The sequence below is a fragment of the Meriones unguiculatus genome, chromosome 5 (assembly GCF_030254825.1).
Source record: "Meriones unguiculatus strain TT.TT164.6M chromosome 5, Bangor_MerUng_6.1, whole genome shotgun sequence".
Classification (NCBI taxonomy): domain Eukaryota; kingdom Metazoa; phylum Chordata; class Mammalia; order Rodentia; family Muridae; genus Meriones; species Meriones unguiculatus.
The window spans coordinates 66,421,591-66,438,940 of record NC_083353.1 but is presented as its reverse complement, the minus strand read 5'-3'; positions in this window follow the sequence as shown (position 1 = coordinate 66,438,940).

The window sequence follows — 17,350 nt, the reverse complement described above, 5'->3', positions numbered from 1 at the left end:
GGAGTCATTTTTTTGGAAGCAAATTTTTTGTGCTCTGGGTTGATTATGTTTGAAGCGAACTTTTTGTATTCTCGGGTGATTTCGTTGAAAGGGAATTTTTTGTGTTCGAGGGTGATTTCGTTGGAAGCGAATTTTTTGTGCTCTGGGATGTTTTCTTTGGAAGTGAATATTTGTGTTCTCAGGAGATTTCGTTGGAAGCGAATTTTTTGTGTTCTGGTGTAATTTCGTTGGAATAGAAATATTTGTGCTCTCAGGATTTTTGATGGAAGCAAATTTTTGAAGAAGGGAGTCATTTCGTTGGAAGCATGTTTTCTGTGCTCTGGAGTCATTTCGTTGGAAGCGAATTTTTTGTGCTCTGGGGTGATTTCGTTGGTAGCGCATTTTCTGTGTTCTGGGATAATTTCGTTGGAAGTGAATTTTTTTTGTTCTCGGGTGATTTCGATGGAATCCAATTTTTGAAGTATGGGATCATTTCCTTGGATTCGTGTTTTCTGTGCTCTGGAGTCATTTCGTTGGAAGCAAATTTTTTGTGTTCTGTGGTGATTTCGTTGGAAGCGAATATTTTGTGTTCTGGGGAGATTTCGTTGGAAGCAAATATTTGTGTTCTCAGAAGATTTCGTTGCAAGCGAATTTTTTTGTTCTCTGGTTTTTTCGATGGAAGTAAATTTTTGAAGTAGGAGGTCATTTCGTTGGAAGCATGTTTTCGGAGCTCTGGAGTCATTTCGTTGGAAGCGAATTTTTTGTGTTCTGGGGTGATTTCGTTGAAAGGGAATTTTGGGTGTTCTGGGGTGATTTCGTTGGAAGCGAATTTTTTGTGCTCCTGGATGTTTTCTTTGGAAGCGAATATTTGTGTTCTCAGGAGATTTCATTGCAAGCTAATTTTTTGTGTTCTGGGGTAATTTCATTGAAAGAGAATTTTTTATGTTCTAGGGTGATTTCATTGAAAGCAAATTTTTTGTGCTCAGGAGTGATTTGCTTGGAAGCGAATTTTTTGTCTTCTATGGTGATTTCGATGGAAGCGAATATTTTATTTTCTAGGGTGATTTGGTTGAAAGTAAATTTTTTGTGTTCTGGGGTCATTTCATTGGAAGCGTGTTTTCTGTGCTCTGGAATCATTTTGTTGGAAGCGAATTTTTTGTGCTCTGGGTTGATTATGTTGGAAGCGAATTTTTTGTATTCTCGGTGATTTCATTGAAAGGGAATTTTTTGTGTTCGAGGGTGATTTCGTTGGAAGCGAATTTTTTGTGCTCTTGAATGTTTTCTTTGGAATCGAATATTTTTGTTCTCAGGTGATTTCGTTGGAAGCTAATTTTTTGTGTTCTGGGGTAATAGCGTTGGAATAGAAATTTTTGTGCTCTCAGGATTTTTCGATGGAAGCAAATTTTTGAAGTAGGGAGTCATTTCGTTGGAAGCGTGTTTTCTGTGCTCTGGAGTCAATTCGATGGAAGCGAATTTTTGGTGCTCTGGAGTGATTTTGTTGGAAGTGAAATTTTTGTCTTCTGTGGTGATTTCGATGGAAGCGAATTTTTTATGTTTTAGGATGATTTCTTTGGAAGCGAATTTTTTGTGCTCTGGGATGATATCTTTGGAAGCGAATATTTGTGTTCTCAGGAGATTTCGTTGGAAAAGAATTTTTTCTTCTGGGGTAATATCGTTGGAAGTGAATTTTTTGTGTTCTCCTTTTTCTTTGATGGAAGCAAATTTTTGAAGTAGGGGGTCATTTCATTGGAAGCCTGTTTTCTGTGCTCTGGAGTCACTTCGTTGGAAGGGAATTTTTGGTGCTCAGGGGTGATTTCGTTGGAAGCACTTTTTTTTTGTGTTCTCGGGTGATTTCTTTAAAAGAGAATATTTTGTGTTCTAGGGTGATTTCATTGGAAGCGAATTTTTTGTGTTCTTTGGTTATTTCGTGGGAAAAGAATTTTTTGTCTTCTTGAGTAATATCTTTGGAAGAGAATTTTCTGTGTTCTTATATTATTTCAATGGAAGCAAATTTTTGAAATATGGGGTCATTTCGTTGGAAGAGTGTTTTCTGTGCTCTAGAGGCATTTCTTTGGAAGCGAATTTTTTTTTGTTCTGGGGTGATTTGGTTGGAAGCGAATATATGTGTTCTCAGAAGATTTCATTGCAAGCGAATTTTTGTGATCTTGGGTAATTTCTTTGAAAGAGAAATTTTTATGTTCTAGGGTAATTTCGTTGGAAGAGAAGTTTTTGTGTTCTCAGGATTTTTCGATGGAAGCAAATTTTTGAAGTACGGAGTCATTTCGTTGGAAGCGTGTTTTCTGTGCTCTGGAGTCACTTTGTTGGAAGCAAAATTTTTGTGCTCTGGGGTGATTTCGTTGGAAGCGCATTTTTTGTGTTCAGGGATAATTTCGTTGGAAGTGAATTTTTTGTGTTCTCGGGTGATTTCGATGGAAGCCAATTTTTGAAGTATTGGATCATTTCCTCGGAAGCGTGTTTTCTGTGCTCTGGAGTCATTTCGTTGGAATCGAATTTTTTGTGCTCTGGGGTGATTTTGTTGGAAGTGAAATTTTTGTGTTCTCAGGTAATTTCGTTGGAAGCGATTTTCTTGTGTTCTGGGGTAAATTCCTTGGAAGCGAATTTTTTTGTGCTCTGGGATGATTTCTTTGGAAGCAAATATTTGTGTTCTCAGAAGATTTCCTTGCAAGCGAATTTTTTGTGTTCTGGGGTAATTTCGTTGGAAGCCAATTTTTTGTGTTCTGGGGTGATTTCGTTGGAAGCGAATATTTTGTGTTCTCGGGTGATTTCAATGGAAACAAATTTTTGAAGTATGGTATCATTTCGTTCGAAGCGTGTTTTCTGTGCTCTGGAGTCATTTCGTTGGAAGCGAATTTTTTGTGTTCTGGGGAGATTTCGTTGGAAGTGAATATTTGTGTTCTCAGAAGACTTCATTGCAATCGAATTTTTTCTGTTCTCCGGTTTTTTCGATGGAAGTAAATTTTTGAAGTAGGAGGTCATTTCGTTGGAAGCGTGTTTTCGGTGCTCTGGAGTCATTTCGTTGGAAGCGAATTTTTTGTGCTCTGGGTTGATTTCGTTGGAAGCGAATTTTTTGTGTTCTCGGGTGATTTCTTTGAAAGGGAATTATTTTTATGTTCTAGGGTGATTTCGTTGGAAGCTAATTTTTTTGTGCTCTGGGATGATTTCTTTCGAAGCGAATATTTGTGTTCTCAGGAGATTTCGTTGGAAGCGAATATTTTGTGTTCTGGGGTAATTTCGTTGAAAGCGAATTTTTTGTGTTCTCGGGTGATTTCAATGGAAGCAAATTTTTGAAATATGGGGTCATTTCGTTGGAAGCCTGTTTTCTGTGCTCTGGAGTCATTTCGTTGGAAGCGATTTTTTTGTGTTCTGGGGTGATTTCGTTGGAAGCGAATTTTTTCTGTTCAGGGGTGATTTCGATGGAAGCAAATTTTTTCTATTCCGTGGTAATTTCGTTGGATGTGAACTTTTTGTGTTCTCGGGTGATTTGGTTGAAAGGGAATGTTTTGTGTTCCAGGGTGATTTCATTGGAAGCGATTTTTTTTGTGCTCTGGGATGATTTCCTTGGAAGCAAATATTTGTGTTCTTAGGAGGTATCGTTGGAAGCGAATTTATTGTGTTCTTCGGATTTTCGATGGAAGCAAATTTTTGAAGTAGGGGGTCATTTCATTGGAAGCGTGTTTTCTGGAGTACTCTGTAGTCATTTCATTGGAAGGGAATTTTTTGTGCTCTGGGGTGATTTCGTTGGAAGCAAATTTTTTGTGTTCTCAGATGATTTCGTTTAAAGGGAATTTTTCGTGTTCTCGGTGATTTCGTTGGAATTTTTTGTGCTGGGTGATTTTTGTGCTCGGGTGATTTCGATGGAAGCCAATTTTTGAAGTATTGGATCATTTCCTCGGAAGCGTGTTTTTTTTGTTCTGGGGTCATTTCGTCGGAAGCGTGTTTTCTGTGCTCTGGAGTCAGTTCGTTGGAAGCGAATTTTTTGTGTTCTGGAGTGATTTCATTGGAAGCGAATATTTTGTTTTCTGGGGAGATTTCATTGGAAGCGAATATTTGTGTTCTCAGTAGATTTCGTTGCAAGCGAATTTTTTCTGTTCTCCGGTTTTTTCGATGGAAGTAAATTTTTGAAGTAGGAGGTCATTTCGTTGGAAGCATGTTTTCGGAGCTCTGGAGTCATTTCGTTGGAAGCAAATTTTTTGTGCTCTGGGTTGATTTCGTTGGAAGCGAATTTTTGGTGTTCTGGGGTGATTTCGTTGAAAGGGTATTTTTGGTGTTCTGGGGTGATTTCGTTGGAAGCGAATTTTTTGTGATCTGGGATGTTTTCTTTGGAAGCGAATATTTGTGTTCTCAGGAGATTTCCTTCCAAGCAAATTTTTTGTGTTCTGGGCTAATTTCATTGAAAGGGAATTTTTTATGTTCTAGGGTGATTTCGTTGAAAGCAAATTTTTTGTGTTCTGGAGTCATTTCATTGGAAGCGTGTTTTCTATGCTCTGGAGTCATTTTTTTGGAAGCAAATTTTTTGTGCTCTGGGTTGATTATGTTTGAAGCGAACTTTTTGTATTCTCGGGTGATTTCGTTGAAAGGGAATTTTTTGTGTTCGAGGGTGATTTCGTTGGAAGCGAATTTTTTGTGCTCTGGGATGTTTTCTTTGGAAGTGAATATTTGTGTTCTCAGGAGATTTCGTTGGAAGCGAATTTTTTGTGTTCTGGTGTAATTTCGTTGGAATAGAAATATTTGTGCTCTCAGGATTTTTGATGGAAGCAAATTTTTGAAGAAGGGAGTCATTTCGTTGGAAGCATGTTTTCTGTGCTCTGGAGTCATTTCGTTGGAAGCGAATTTTTTGTGCTCTGGGGTGATTTCGTTGGTAGCGCATTTTCTGTGTTCTGGGATAATTTCGTTGGAAGTGAATTTTTTTTGTTCTCGGGTGATTTCGATGGAATCCAATTTTTGAAGTATGGGATCATTTCCTTGGATTCGTGTTTTCTGTGCTCTGGAGTCATTTCGTTGGAAGCAAATTTTTTGTGTTCTGTGGTGATTTCGTTGGAAGCGAATATTTTGTGTTCTGGGGAGATTTCGTTGGAAGCGAATATTTGTGTTCTCAGAAGATTTCGTTGCAAGCAAATTTTTTCTGTTCTCCGGTTTTTTCGATGGAAGTAAATTTTGAAGTAGGAGGTCATTTCGTTGGAAGCGAATATTTTGTGTTCTGTGGTGATTTCGTTGGAAGCGAATATTTTGTGTTCTGGGGAGATTTCGTTGGAAGCAAATATTTGTGTTCTCAGAAGATTTCGTTGCAAGCGAATTTTTTCTGTTCTCTGGTTTTTTCGATGGAAGTAAATTTTTGAAGTAGGAGGTCATTTGGTTGGAAGCATGTTTTCGGAGCTCTGGAGTCATTTCATTGGAAGCGAATTTTTTGTGTTCTGGGGTGATTTCGTTGAAAGGGAATTTTGGGTGTTCTGGGGTGATTTCGTTGGAAGCGAATTTTTTGTGCTCTGGGATGTTTTCTTTGGAAGCGAATATTTGTGTTCTCAGGAGATTTCATTGCAAGCTAATTTTTTGTGTTCTGGGGTAATTTCATTGAAAGAGAATTTTTTATGTTCTAGGGTGATTTCATTGAAAGCAAATTTTTTGTGCTCAGGAGTGATTTGCTTGGAAGCGAATTTTTTGTCTTCTATGGTGATTTCGATGGAAGCGAATATTTTATTTTCTAGGGTGATTTGGTTGAAAGTGAATTTTTTTGTGTTCTGGGGTCATTTCATTGGAAGCGTGTTTTCTGTGCTCTGGAATCATTTTGTTGGAAGCGAATTTTTTGTGCTCTGGGTTGATTATGTTGGAAGCGAATTTTTTGTATTCTCGGTGATTTCGTTGAAAGGGAATTTTTTGTGTTCGAGGGTGATTTCGTTGGAAGCGAATTTTTTGTGCTCTTGAATGTTTTCTTTGGAATCGAATATTTTTGTTCTCAGGTGATTTCGTTGGAAGCTAATTTTTTGTGTTCTGGGGTAATAGCGTTGGAATAGAAATTTTTGTGCTCTCAGGATTTTTCGATGGAAGCAAATTTTTGAAGTAGGGAGTCATTTCGTTGGAAGCGTGTTTTCTGTGCTCTGGAGTCATTCGATGGAAGCGAATTTTTGGTGCTCTGGAGTGATTTTTTTGGAAGTGAAATTTTTGTCTTCTGTGGTGATTTCGATGGAAGCGAATTTTTTATGTTTTAGGATGATTTCGTTGGAAGCGAATTTTTTGTGCTCTGGGATGATATCTTTGGAAGCGAATATTTGTGTTCTCAGGAGATTTCGTTGGAAAAGAAATTTTTCTTCTGGGGTAATATCGTTGGAAGTGAATTTTTTGTGTTCTCCTTTTTCTTTGATGGAAGCAAATTTTTGAAGTAGGGGGTCATTTCATTGGAAGCCTGTTTTCTGTGCTCAGGAGTCACTTCGTTGGAAGGGAATTTTTGGTGCTCAGGGGTGATTTCGTTGGAAGCACTTTTTTTGTGTTCTCGGGTGATTTCTTTAAAAGAGAATATTTTGTGTTCTAGGGTGATTTCATTGGAAGCGAATTTTTTGTGTTCTTTGGTGATTTCGTGGGAAAAGAATTTTTTGTCTTCTTGAGTAATATCTTTGGAAGAGAATTTTCTGTGTTCTTATATTATTTCAATGGAAGCAAATTTTTGAAATATGGGGTCATTTCGTTGGAAGAGTGTTTTCTGTGCTCTAGAGGCATTTCTTTGGAAGCGAATTTTTTTTGTTCTGGGGTGATTTGGTTGGAAGCGAATATATGTGTTCTCAGAAGATTTCATTGCAAGCGAATTTTTGTGATCTTGGGTAATTTCTTTGAAAGAGAAATTTTTATGTTCTAGGGTAATTTCGTTGGAAGAGAAGTTTTTGTGTTCTCAGGATTTTTCGATGGAAGCAAATTTTTGAAGTACGGAGTCATTTCGTTGGAAGCGTGTTTTCTGTGCTCTGGAGTCACTTTGTTGGAAGCAAAATTTTTGTGCTCTGGGGTGATTTCGTTGGAAGCGCATTTTTTGTGTTCAGGGATAATTTCGTTGGAAGTGAATTTTTTGTGTTCTCGGGTGATTTCGATGGAAGCCAATTTTTGAAGTATTGGATCATTTCCTCGGAAGCGTGTTTTCTGTGCTCTAGTCATTTCGTTGGAATCGAATTTTTTGTGCTCTGGGGTGATTTTGTTGGAAGTGAAATTTTTGTGTTCTCAGGTAATTTCGTTGGAAGCGATTTTCTTGTGTTCTGGGGTAATTTCCTTGGAAGCGAATTTTTTTGTGCTCTGAGATGATTTCTTTGGAAGCAAATATTTGTGTTCTCAGAAGATTTCCTTGCAAGCGAATTTTTTGTGTTCTGGGGTAATTTCGTTGGAAGCCAATTTTTTGTGTTCTGGGGTGATTTCGTTGGAAGCGAATATTTTGTGTTCTCGGGTGATTTCAATGGAAACAAATTTTTGAAGTATGGTATCATTTCGTTCGAAGCGTGTTTTCTGTGCTCTGGAGTCATTTCGTTGGAAGCGAATTTTTTGTGTTCTGGGGAGATTTCGTTGGAAGTGAATATTTGTGTTCTCAGAAGACTTCATTGCAATCGAATTTTTTCTGTTCTCCGGTTTTTTCGATGGAAGTAAATTTTTGAAGTAGGAGGTCATTTCGTTGGAAGCGTGTTTTCGGTGCTCTGGAGTCATTTCGTTGGAAGCGAATTTTTTGTGCTCTGGGTTGATTTCGTTGGAAGCGAATTTTTTGTGTTCTCGGGTGATTTCTTTGAAAGGGAATTATTTTTATGTTCTAGGGTGATTTCGTTGGAAGCTAATTTTTTTGTGCTCTGGGATGATTTCTTTCGAAGCGAATATTTGTGTTCTCAGGAGATTTCGTTGGAAGCGAATATTTTGTGTTCTGGGGTAATTTCGTTGAAAGCGAATTTTTTGTGTTCTCGGGTGATTTCAATGGAAGCAAATTTTTGAAATATGGGGTCATTTCGTTGGAAGCCTGTTTTCTGTGCTCTGGAGTCATTTCGTTGGAAGCGATTTTTTTGTGTTCTGGGGTGATTTCGTTGGAAGCGAATTTTTTCTGTTCAGGGGTGATTTCGATGGAAGCAAATTTTTTCTATTCCGTGGTAATTTCGTTGGATGTGAATTTTTTGTGTTCTCGGGTGATTTGGTTGAAAGGGAATGTTTTGTGTTCCAGGGTGATTTCATTGGAAGCGATTTTTTTTGTGCTCTGGGATGATTTCCTTGGAAGCAAATATTTGTGTTCTTAGGAGGTATCGTTGGAAGCGAATTTATTGTGTTCTTCGGATTTTCGATGGAAGCAAATTTTTGAAGTAGGGGGTCATTTCATTGGAAGCGTGTTTTCTGGAGTACTCTGTAGTCATTTCATTGGAAGGGAATTTTTTGTGCTCTGGGGTGATTTCGTTGGAAGCAAATTTTTTGTGTTCTCAGATGATTTCGTTTAAAGGGAATTTTTCGTGTTCTCGGTGATTTCGTTGGAAGCGAATTTTTTTTGTTCTGGGGTCATTTCGTCGGAAGCGTGTTTTCTGTGCTCTGGAGTCAGTTCGTTGGAAGCGAATTTTTTGTGTTCTGGAGTGATTTCATTGGAAGCGAATATTTTGTTTTCTGGGGAGATTTCATTGGAAGCGAATATTTGTGTTCTCAGTAGATTTCGTTGCAAGCGAATTTTTTCTGTTCTCCGGTTTTTTCGATGGAAGTAAATTTTTGAAGTAGGAGGTCATTTCGTTGGAAGCATGTTTTCGGAGCTCTGGAGTCATTTCGTTGGAAGCAAATTTTTTGTGCTCTGGGTTGATTTCGTTGGAAGCGAATTTTTGGTGTTCTGGGGTGATTTCGTTGAAAGGGTATTTTTGGTGTTCTGGGGTGATTTCGTTGGAAGCGAATTTTTTGTGATCTGGGATGTTTTCTTTGGAAGCGAATATTTGTGTTCTCAGGAGATTTCCTTCCAAGCAAATTTTTTGTGTTCTGGGCTAATTTCATTGAAAGGGAATTTTTTATGTTCTAGGGTGATTTCGTTGAAAGCAAATTTTTTGTGTTCTGGAGTCATTTCATTGGAAGCGTGTTTTCTATGCTCTGGAGTCATTTTTTTGGAAGCAAATTTTTTGTGCTCTGGGTTGATTATGTTTGAAGCGAACTTTTTGTATTCTCGGGTGATTTCGTTGAAAGGGAATTTTTTGTGTTCGAGGGTGATTTCGTTGGAAGCGAATTTTTTGTGCTCTGGGATGTTTTCTTTGGAAGTGAATATTTGTGTTCTCAGGAGATTTCGTTGGAAGCGAATTTTTTGTGTTCTGGTGTAATTTCGTTGGAATAGAAATATTTGTGCTCTCAGGATTTTTGATGGAAGCAAATTTTTGAAGAAGGGAGTCATTTCGTTGGAAGCATGTTTTCTGTGCTCTGGAGTCATTTCGTTGGAAGCGAATTTTTTGTGCTCTGGGGTGATTTCGTTGGTAGCGCATTTTCTGTGTTCTGGGATAATTTCGTTGGAAGTGAATTTTTTTTGTTCTCGGGTGATTTCGATGGAATCCAATTTTTGAAGTATGGGATCATTTCCTTGGATTCGTGTTTTCTGTGCTCTGGAGTCATTTCGTTGGAAGCAAATTTTTTGTGTTCTGTGGTGATTTCGTTGGAAGCGAATATTTTGTGTTCTGGGGAGATTTCGTTGGAAGCGAATATTTGTGTTCTCAGAAGATTTCGTTGCAAGCAAATTTTTTCTGTTCTCCGGTTTTTTCGATGGAAGTAAATTTTGAAGTAGGAGGTCATTTCGTTGGAAGCGAATATTTTGTGTTCTGTGGTGATTTCGTTGGAAGCGAATATTTTGTGTTCTGGGGAGATTTCGTTGGAAGCAAATATTTGTGTTCTCAGAAGATTTCGTTGCAAGCGAATTTTTTCTGTTCTCTGGTTTTTTCGATGGAAGTAAATTTTTGAAGTAGGAGGTCATTTGGTTGGAAGCATGTTTTCGGAGCTCTGGAGTCATTTCGTTGGAAGCGAATTTTTTGTGTTCTGGGGTGATTTCGTTGAAAGGGAATTTTGGGTGTTCTGGGGTGATTTCGTTGGAAGCGAATTTTTTGTGCTCTGGGATGTTTTCTTTGGAAGCGAATATTTGTGTTCTCAGGAGATTTCATTGCAAGCTAATTTTTTGTGTTCTGGGGTAATTTCATTGAAAGAGAATTTTTTATGTTCTAGGGTGATTTCATTGAAAGCAAATTTTTTTGTGCTCAGGAGTGATTTGCTTGGAAGCGAATTTTTTGTCTTCTATGGTGATTTCGATGGAAGCGAATATTTTATTTTCTAGGGTGATTTGGTTGAAAGTGAATTTTTTTGTGTTCTGGGGTCATTTCATTGGAAGCGTGTTTTCTGTGCTCTGGAATCATTTTGTTGGAAGCGAATTTTTTGTGCTCTGGGTTGATTATGTTGGAAGCGAATTTTTTGTATTCTCGGTGATTTCGTTGAAAGGGAATTTTTTGTGTTCGAGGGTGATTTCGTTGGAAGCGAATTTTTTGTGCTCTTGAATGTTTTCTTTGGAATCGAATATTTTTGTTCTCAGGTGATTTCGTTGGAAGCTAATTTTTTGTGTTCTGGGGTAATAGCGTTGGAATAGAAATTTTTGTGCTCTCAGGATTTTTCGATGGAAGCAAATTTTTGAAGTAGGGAGTCATTTCGTTGGAAGCGTGTTTTCTGTGCTCTGGAGTCATTCGATGGAAGCGAATTTTTGGTGCTCTGGAGTGATTTTGTTGGAAGTGAAATTTTTGTCTTCTGTGGTGATTTCGATGGAAGCGAATTTTTTATGTTTTAGGATGATTTCGTTGGAAGCGAATTTTTTGTGCTCTGGGATGATATCTTTGGAAGCGAATATTTGTGTTCTCAGGAGATTTCGTTGGAAAAGAATTTTTTCTTCTGGGGTAATATCGTTGGAAGTGAATTTTTTGTGTTCTCCTTTTTCTTTGATGGAAGCAAATTTTTGAAGTAGGGGGTCATTTCATTGGAAGCCTGTTTTCTGTGCTCTGGAGTCACTTCGTTGGAAGGGAATTTTTGGTGCTCAGGGGTGATTTCGTTGGAAGCACTTTTTTTGTGTTCTCGGGTGATTTCTTTAAAAGAGAATATTTTGTGTTCTAGGGTGATTTCATTGGAAGCGAATTTTTTGTGTTCTTTGGTGATTTCGTGGGAAAAGAATTTTTTGTCTTCTTGAGTAATATCTTTGGAAGAGAATTTTCTGTGTTCTTATATTATTTCAATGGAAGCAAATTTTTGAAATATGGGGTCATTTCGTTGGAAGAGTGTTTTCTGTGCTCTAGAGGCATTTCTTTGGAAGCGAATTTTTTTTGTTCTGGGGTGATTTGGTTGGAAGCGAATATATGTGTTCTCAGAAGATTTCATTGCAAGCGAATTTTTGTGATCTTGGGTAATTTCTTTGAAAGAGAAATTTTTATGTTCTAGGGTAATTTCGTTGGAAGAGAAGTTTTTGTGTTCTCAGGATTTTTCGATGGAAGCAAATTTTTGAAGTACGGAGTCATTTCGTTGGAAGCGTGTTTTCTGTGCTCTGGAGTCACTTTGTTGGAAGCAAAATTTTTGTGCTCTGGGGTGATTTCGTTGGAAGCGCATTTTTTGTGTTCAGGGATAATTTCGTTGGAAGTGAATTTTTTGTGTTCTCGGGTGATTTCGATGGAAGCCAATTTTTGAAGTATTGGATCATTTCCTCGGAAGCGTGTTTTCTGTGCTCTGGAGTCATTTCGTTGGAATCGAATTTTTTGTGCTCTGGGGTGATTTTGTTGGAAGTGAAATTTTTGTGTTCTCAGGTAATTTCGTTGGAAGCGATTTTCTTGTGTTCTGGGGTAATTTCCTTGGAAGCGAATTTTTTTGTGCTCTGAGATGATTTCTTTGGAAGCAAATATTTGTGTTCTCAGAAGATTTCCTTGCAAGCGAATTTTTTGTGTTCTGGGGTAATTTCGTTGGAAGCCAATTTTTTGTGTTCTGGGGTGATTTCGTTGGAAGCGAATATTTTGTGTTCTCGGGTGATTTCAATGGAAACAAATTTTTGAAGTATGGTATCATTTCGTTCGAAGCGTGTTTTCTGTGCTCTGGAGTCATTTCGTTGGAAGCGAATTTTTTGTGTTCTGGGGAGATTTCGTTGGAAGTGAATATTTGTGTTCTCAGAAGACTTCATTGCAATCGAATTTTTTCTGTTCTCCGGTTTTTTCGATGGAAGTAAATTTTTGAAGTAGGAGGTCATTTCGTTGGAAGCGTGTTTTCGGTGCTCTGGAGTCATTTCGTTGGAAGCGAATTTTTTGTGCTCTGGGTTGATTTCGTTGGAAGCGAATTTTTTGTGTTCTCGGGTGATTTCTTTGAAAGGGAATTATTTTTATGTTCTAGGGTGATTTCGTTGGAAGCTAATTTTTTTGTGCTCTGGGATGATTTCTTTCGAAGCGAATATTTGTGTTCTCAGGAGATTTCGTTGGAAGCGAATATTTTGTGTTCTGGGGTAATTTCGTTGAAAGCGAATTTTTTGTGTTCTCGGGTGATTTCAATGGAAGCAAATTTTTGAAATATGGGGTCATTTCGTTGGAAGCCTGTTTTCTGTGCTCTGGAGTCATTTCGTTGGAAGCGATTTTTTTGTGTTCTGGGGTGATTTCGTTGGAAGCGAATTTTTTCTGTTCAGGGGTGATTTCGATGGAAGCAAATTTTTTCTATTCCGTGGTAATTTCGTTGGATGTGAACTTTTTGTGTTCTCGGGTGATTTGGTTGAAAGGGAATGTTTTGTGTTCCAGGGTGATTTCATTGGAAGCGATTTTTTTTGTGCTCTGGGATGATTTCCTTGGAAGCAAATATTTGTGTTCTTAGGAGGTATCGTTGGAAGCGAATTTATTGTGTTCTTCGGATTTTCGATGGAAGCAAATTTTTGAAGTAGGGGGTCATTTCATTGGAAGCGTGTTTTCTGGAGTACTCTGTAGTCATTTCATTGGAAGGGAATTTTTTGTGCTCTGGGGTGATTTCGTTGGAAGCAAATTTTTTGTGTTCTCAGATGATTTCGTTTAAAGGGAATTTTTCGTGTTCTCGGTGATTTCGTTGGAAGCGAATTTTTTTTGTTCTGGGGTCATTTCGTCGGAAGCGTGTTTTCTGTGCTCTGGAGTCAGTTCGTTGGAAGCGAATTTTTTGTGTTCTGGAGTGATTTCATTGGAAGCGAATATTTTGTTTTCTGGGGAGATTTCATTGGAAGCGAATATTTGTGTTCTCAGTAGATTTCGTTGCAAGCGAATTTTTTCTGTTCTCCGGTTTTTTCGATGGAAGTAAATTTTTGAAGTAGGAGGTCATTTCGTTGGAAGCATGTTTTCGGAGCTCTGGAGTCATTTCGTTGGAAGCAAATTTTTTGTGCTCTGGGTTGATTTCGTTGGAAGCGAATTTTTGGTGTTCTGGGGTGATTTCGTTGAAAGGGTATTTTTGGTGTTCTGGGGTGATTTCGTTGGAAGCGAATTTTTTGTGATCTGGGATGTTTTCTTTGGAAGCGAATATTTGTGTTCTCAGGAGATTTCCTTCCAAGCAAATTTTTTGTGTTCTGGGCTAATTTCATTGAAAGGGAATTTTTTATGTTCTAGGGTGATTTCGTTGAAAGCAAATTTTTTGTGTTCTGGAGTCATTTCATTGGAAGCGTGTTTTCTATGCTCTGGAGTCATTTTTTTGGAAGCAAATTTTTTGTGCTCTGGGTTGATTATGTTTGAAGCGAACTTTTTGTATTCTCGGGTGATTTCGTTGAAAGGGAATTTTTTGTGTTCGAGGGTGATTTCGTTGGAAGCGAATTTTTTGTGCTCTGGGATGTTTTCTTTGGAAGTGAATATTTGTGTTCTCAGGAGATTTCGTTGGAAGCGAATTTTTTGTGTTCTGGTGTAATTTCGTTGGAATAGAAATATTTGTGCTCTCAGGATTTTTGATGGAAGCAAATTTTTGAAGAAGGGAGTCATTTCGTTGGAAGCATGTTTTCTGTGCTCTGGAGTCATTTCGTTGGAAGCGAATTTTTTGTGCTCTGGGGTGATTTCGTTGGTAGCGCATTTTCTGTGTTCTGGGATAATTTCGTTGGAAGTGAATTTTTTTTGTTCTCGGGTGATTTCGATGGAATCCAATTTTTGAAGTATGGGATCATTTCCTTGGATTCGTGTTTTCTGTGCTCTGGAGTCATTTCGTTGGAAGCAAATTTTTTGTGTTCTGTGGTGATTTCGTTGGAAGCGAATATTTTGTGTTCTGGGGAGATTTCGTTGGAAGCGAATATTTGTGTTCTCAGAAGATTTCGTTGCAAGCAAATTTTTTCTGTTCTCCGGTTTTTTCGATGGAAGTAAATTTTGAAGTAGGAGGTCATTTCGTTGGAAGCGAATATTTTGTGTTCTGTGGTGATTTCGTTGGAAGCGAATATTTTGTGTTCTGGGGAGATTTCGTTGGAAGCAAATATTTGTGTTCTCAGAAGATTTCGTTGCAAGCGAATTTTTTCTGTTCTCTGGTTTTTTCGATGGAAGTAAATTTTTGAAGTAGGAGGTCATTTGGTTGGAAGCATGTTTTCGGAGCTCTGGAGTCATTTCGTTGGAAGCGAATTTTTTGTGTTCTGGGGTGATTTCGTTGAAAGGGAATTTTGGGTGTTCTGGGGTGATTTCGTTGGAAGCGAATTTTTTGTGCTCTGGGATGTTTTCTTTGGAAGCGAATATTTGTGTTCTCAGGAGATTTCATTGCAAGCTAATTTTTTGTGTTCTGGGGTAATTTCATTGAAAGAGAATTTTTTATGTTCTAGGGTGATTTCATTGAAAGCAAATTTTTTTGTGCTCAGGAGTGATTTGCTTGGAAGCGAATTTTTTGTCTTCTATGGTGATTTCGATGGAAGCGAATATTTTATTTTCTAGGGTGATTTGGTTGAAAGTGAATTTTTTTGTGTTCTGGGGTCATTTCATTGGAAGCGTGTTTTCTGTGCTCTGGAATCATTTTGTTGGAAGCGAATTTTTTGTGCTCTGGGTTGATTATGTTGGAAGCGAATTTTTTGTATTCTCGGTGATTTCGTTGAAAGGGAATTTTTTGTGTTCGAGGGTGATTTCGTTGGAAGCGAATTTTTTGTGCTCTTGAATGTTTTCTTTGGAATCGAATATTTTTGTTCTCAGGTGATTTCGTTGGAAGCTAATTTTTTGTGTTCTGGGGTAATAGCGTTGGAATAGAAATTTTTGTGCTCTCAGGATTTTTCGATGGAAGCAAATTTTTGAAGTAGGGAGTCATTTCGTTGGAAGCGTGTTTTCTGTGCTCTGGAGTCATTCGATGGAAGCGAATTTTTGGTGCTCTGGAGTGATTTTGTTGGAAGTGAAATTTTTGTCTTCTGTGGTGATTTCGATGGAAGCGAATTTTTTATGTTTTAGGATGATTTCGTTGGAAGCGAATTTTTTGTGCTCTGGGATGATATCTTTGGAAGCGAATATTTGTGTTCTCAGGAGATTTCGTTGGAAAAGAATTTTTTCTTCTGGGGTAATATCGTTGGAAGTGAATTTTTTGTGTTCTCCTTTTTCTTTGATGGAAGCAAATTTTTGAAGTAGGGGGTCATTTCATTGGAAGCCTGTTTTCTGTGCTCTGGAGTCACTTCGTTGGAAGGGAATTTTTGGTGCTCAGGGGTGATTTCGTTGGAAGCACTTTTTTTGTGTTCTCGGGTGATTTCTTTAAAAGAGAATATTTTGTGTTCTAGGGTGATTTCATTGGAAGCGAATTTTTTGTGTTCTTTGGTGATTTCGTGGGAAAAGAATTTTTTGTCTTCTTGAGTAATATCTTTGGAAGAGAATTTTCTGTGTTCTTATATTATTTCAATGGAAGCAAATTTTTGAAATATGGGGTCATTTCGTTGGAAGAGTGTTTTCTGTGCTCTAGAGGCATTTCTTTGGAAGCGAATTTTTTTTGTTCTGGGGTGATTTGGTTGGAAGCGAATATATGTGTTCTCAGAAGATTTCATTGCAAGCGAATTTTTGTGATCTTGGGTAATTTCTTTGAAAGAGAAATTTTTATGTTCTAGGGTAATTTCGTTGGAAGAGAAGTTTTTGTGTTCTCAGGATTTTTCGATGGAAGCAAATTTTTGAAGTACGGAGTCATTTCGTTGGAAGCGTGTTTTCTGTGCTCTGGAGTCACTTTGTTGGAAGCAAAATTTTTGTGCTCTGGGGTGATTTCGTTGGAAGCGCATTTTTTGTGTTCAGGGATAATTTCGTTGGAAGTGAATTTTTTGTGTTCTCGGGTGATTTCGATGGAAGCCAATTTTTGAAGTATTGGATCATTTCCTCGGAAGCGTGTTTTCTGTGCTCTGGAGTCATTTCGTTGGAATCGAATTTTTTGTGCTCTGGGGTGATTTTGTTGGAAGTGAAATTTTTGTGTTCTCAGGTAATTTCGTTGGAAGCGATTTTCTTGTGTTCTGGGGTAATTTCCTTGGAAGCGAATTTTTTTGTGCTCTGAGATGATTTCTTTGGAAGCAAATATTTGTGTTCTCAGAAGATTTCCTTGCAAGCGAATTTTTTGTGTTCTGGGGTAATTTCGTTGGAAGCCAATTTTTTGTGTTCTGGGGTGATTTCGTTGGAAGCGAATATTTTGTGTTCTCGGGTGATTTCAATGGAAACAAATTTTTGAAGTATGGTATCATTTCGTTCGAAGCGTGTTTTCTGTGCTCTGGAGTCATTTCGTTGGAAGCGAATTTTTTGTGTTCTGGGGAGATTTCGTTGGAAGTGAATATTTGTGTTCTCAGAAGACTTCATTGCAATCGAATTTTTTCTGTTCTCCGGTTTTTTCGATGGAAGTAAATTTTTGAAGTAGGAGGTCATTTCGTTGGAAGCGTGTTTTCGGTGCTCTGGAGTCATTTCGTTGGAAGCGAATTTTTTGTGCTCTGGGTTGATTTCGTTGGAAGCGAATTTTTTGTGTTCTCGGGTGATTTCTTTGAAAGGGAATTATTTTTATGTTCTAGGGTGATTTCGTTGGAAGCTAATTTTTTTGTGCTCTGGGATGATTTCTTTCGAAGCGAATATTTGTGTTCTCAGGAGATTTCGTTGGAAGCGAATATTTTGTGTTCTGGGGTAATTTCGTTGAAAGCGAATTTTTTGTGTTCTCGGGTGATTTCAATGGAAGCAAATTTTTGAAATATGGGGTCATTTCGTTGGAAGCCTGTTTTCTGTGCTCTGGAGTCATTTCGTTGGAAGCGATTTTTTTGTGTTCTGGGGTGATTTCGTTGGAAGCGAATTTTTTCTGTTCAGGGGTGATTTCGATGGAAGCAAATTTTTTCTATTCCGTGGTAATTTCGTTGGATGTGAACTTTTTGTGTTCTCGGGTGATTTGGTTGAAAGGGAATGTTTTGTGTTCCAGGGTGATTTCATTGGAA